The sequence below is a fragment of the Chiloscyllium punctatum genome, chromosome 2, assembly GCF_047496795.1.
Source record: "Chiloscyllium punctatum isolate Juve2018m chromosome 2, sChiPun1.3, whole genome shotgun sequence".
NCBI lineage: Eukaryota > Metazoa > Chordata > Chondrichthyes > Orectolobiformes > Hemiscylliidae > Chiloscyllium > Chiloscyllium punctatum.
Window position 1 is genome coordinate 18,999,194 of NC_092740.1, and position 3,787 is coordinate 19,002,980.

The 3,787-nt window shown below is 45.7% G+C and overlaps 1 non-coding gene across 1 annotated transcript; it reads left to right on the forward strand.

Annotated features, from left to right (window-relative positions):
* The first annotated feature begins 284 nt into the window (after positions 1 to 284).
* LOC140453541 (U6 spliceosomal RNA) lies at positions 285 to 392 on the forward strand. The gene has a single exon (XR_011952425.1). It is a non-coding gene; the product is annotated as a U6 spliceosomal RNA (small nuclear RNA).
* Positions 393 to 3,787: the final 3,395 nt, after the last annotated feature.

Sequence of the window (3,787 nt, forward strand, 5' to 3'; positions counted from 1 at the left end):
ACACTTTTTAACTCATGCTCATTACATGGTGAGATAACCAAAAGGGACAAGAGTCAGGAAAAAGTTCAAAACAACTTTATTGAGCACTCAACCGAGGAAGAATGATATATAGCAGACTCTGCCATTGTATTTTAATTAAACTGTATCAAACATTATCAATCTCTTCGCATGATTCATTAGTAAAGGGTCTCAACTCTCATAGTGAAAAGTCTGAAATCTACACTAGCTATGTGGTTCTGACACGCACGTCCAAGGATTCTCTACAGCCTTTCTGCAGGTCCCTACTGCTCGCTTCAGCAGCACATTTACTGAAATTGGAACAATGCGGAGAAGATTAGCGTGACCCCTGTGCAAAGATGCCTCTGCAAATTTGTGAAGTGTTTCATATTGTGTGGTGGAGCTATGGCTCAGTGGTTAGCCCTGCTGCCTCATAGTGCCAGGGACCCGGGTTTGATTCCATCCTTGTGCAACTGTCTGGGTGGTGTTTGCACATTCTCCCCGTATCTGCGTGGCTTTTCCCTGGATGCTCCTGTTTCCTCCCACAGTCCAAAGCTGTGCAGTTTAGGTGGATTGGCTATGCTAAATTACCCCATAGTGTCCAGGGATGTTTAGGCTTAGTGGATTGGCCATGGGATATACAAGGATAGGGTAGCAGGGTGGGATGCACTTTGTAAGGTCAGTGTGGACTTAACAGGCTGAATGGCCTCCTTCCACACTGTATTGAATCTATGATTCTATTTGAACTGTTTGTCTGAAAGGACTGGTAATACCAATAAAGCTGGACAGACTATTCCTTGGTTTTTGAGCATTGGCTGACATTTTAGGATTTGCAGTCATCAATTTGGATTTCTCCTCTTGTCTAGGGCTGGTTCTAGTCTTGAGGTTGTCTCCTTCAAGTAGGCTGGAGGTACTGAGCTGCTCGGCTGCCAGTCGAAGGTGCTTTCTCTGGGGACACCATTAAAGAAAGTGCCAAAAGCAGAGTGAGCTGGATCTTTTATTGCCCTCTTTTCACCCTTCTCAAAGATTCTGTTCGATATTAGCATTAGGCAGGGGCAGGAAGATCCAATGAGGTGACAACTTTCTATATTTGGAGATTGTAGAACATGGTTTTTGAACTTCAACAGTGAAGTGCTGTCTTTGTCGCAGTATGCCTATGGCCTCCTACTAAATTGAATTGAATTGATTGTCACATGTACTGAGGTACAGTGAAAAGCTTTGTCTTGTGAGCAATACAGGCAGATCACAGAGTTAAGTAACATAGATAGTAAATAATTGGTATAAAGCGGCAAAAACTAAAACACAGGTACAGGCGAAAGTTAAAGGTTTGTGGGTCCATTCAGTATTCTGACAACAGCAGGGTAGAAACTGTTATGAAACCAGCTGGTGCGTGTTCAGGCTTTTGTACCTTCTCCCTGATGGTAGAGGTTGTAGAAAAATATTGCCAGGGTGGGATGGATCTTTGAGAATGCTGTCGGTCTTTCCTTGACCGCGGGCCTGGTAGATGGATTCTACAGATGGGAGGTTGGCCTTTGTGACTGTCTGGGCTGAGTTCACCACTCTCTGTAACCATCTCTCTGATCTTGAATGATACAGTTGCCATACCAGGTAGTGATACATCCAGACAGAATGCTCTCGATGGCGCACCGATAAAAGTTGGTAAGGTTATTCGCTGTTATGCCAATTTTCCTCAGCTGCCTGAGGAAGAAGAGACGTTGTTGGGCCTTTGTAACCAGTGCATCCACATGAAGAGTCCAAGAAAGCTTGTTGTGGATGATGACTCCCTGGAGCTTGACACTCTCCAGTCATTCCACCTCTGTGCTGTTAATGTGTAGGGGGGCATGAGTAACATCCTGCCGAAAGTCAATAATGAGTTCCTTGGTTTTGTCGGCATTGAAAGCTAAGTTGTTCTTAGTGCACCGTTTTTCCAGGTCTTCCACCGCCATCTGAGATTCAACCAACCATGGTGGATAGGTTCGTCAGGACTTGTCAGAATAGGTGTTATCTCTCCGCTGAAATTCTGCTCAAAGCTAGCATAGAAGGCGTTGAGATGATCTGGGAGGGCTGTGTCATCATCTGCTATCTTGCACTGTCTCTTTTTAGAACCTGTGATGTCATTTAGTCCTTGCCATAGTCACTGGGTGTCTGTCTGGGTCTCTAGTTTGGATCGGTATTGGTCCTTGGCTATTATTAATGGCTCTGCGAAGGTCATACTTGGATTCCTTATATTTGAGTGGGTCTCCTGATCTGAAGGCCTCACGCCTGGCTTTTAGCAGGTTCTGGTCAAAGGTGGAAGTGTTTAACGGTGATGTGTTGGATGCAGAGACTGGTGGGGTTTTAGATTAGATTAGTTACAGTGTGGGAACAGGCCCTTCGGCCCAACAAGTCCACACCGACCCGCCGAAGCGCAACCCACCCCCCTACATTTTACTCCTTCACCTAACACTACGGGCAATTTAGCATGGGCAATCCACCTAAACTGCACTTTTTTGGACTGTGGGAGGAAACCCACATGGGGAGAATGTGCAAACTCCACACAGTCAGTTGCCTGAGGCGGGAATTGAACCCAGGTCTCTGGCGCTGTGAGGCAACAGTGCTAATCACTGTGCCACCGTGCTGCCCATAGGTGAGGACAAGGGGGACTTTGTCTTTATTGTGTTTAGAGTCATAGAGTCATAGAGATGTACAGCATGGAAACAGACCCTTTGGCTGGTACAATTGTAATATTGAAGAGGCATTTGGATGGGTATATGAATAGGAAGGGTTTGGAGGGATATGAGCCGGGTGCTGGCAGGTACTAGCCTCCACCACTTCCTCTGGCAGCTCATTCCGTACACGTACCACCCTCTGTGTGAAAAAGTTGCCCCTTAGGTCTCCTTTATATCTTTCCCCTCTCACCCTAAATCTATGCCCTCTAGTTCTGGACTCCCCTACCCCAGGGAAAAGACTTTGTCTATTTATCCTATCCATGCCCCTCATAATTTTGTAAATCTCTAGAAGGTCACCCCTCAGCCTCCGACACTCCAGGGAAAACAGCCCCAGCCTGTTCAGCCTCTCCCTATAGCTCAAATCCTCCAACTCTGTCAACAGCCTTATAAATCTTTTCTGACCCTTTCCAGTTTCACAACATCTTTACAATCGGAAGGAGATCAGAATTGCACGCAATATTCCAACAGTGGCCTAACTATTGTCCTGTACAGCTGCAACATGAAACCCCAACTCCTGTACTCAATACTCTGACCAATAAAGGAAAGCATAACCAAATGCCTTCTTCACTATCCTATCTACCTGTGACTCCACATTCAAGGAGCTATGAACCTGCACTCCAAGGTCTCTTTCTTCAGCAACACTCCCTAGGATCTTACCATTAAGTTTATAAGTCCTGCTAAGATTTTCTTTCCTAAAATGCAGCACCTCGCATTTATCTGAATTAAACTCCATCTGCCACCTCTCAGCCCATTGGCCCATCTGGTCCAGATCCTGTTGTAATCTAAGGTAACCCTCTTCGCTGTCCACTACACCTTCAATTTTGGTGTCATCTGCAAACTTACTAATTATACCTCTTATGCTCGCATCCAAATCATTTATGTAAATGACAAAAAGTAGAGGACCCAGCACCGATCCTTGTGGCACTCCACTGGTCACAGGCCTCCAGTCTGAAAAACAACCCTCTACCACCACCCTCTGTCTTCTACCTTTGAGCCAGTTCTGTATCCAAATGGCTAGTTCTCCCTTTATTCCATGAGATTTAACCTTGCTAATCAGTCTCCCATGGGGAACCTTGTCGAAT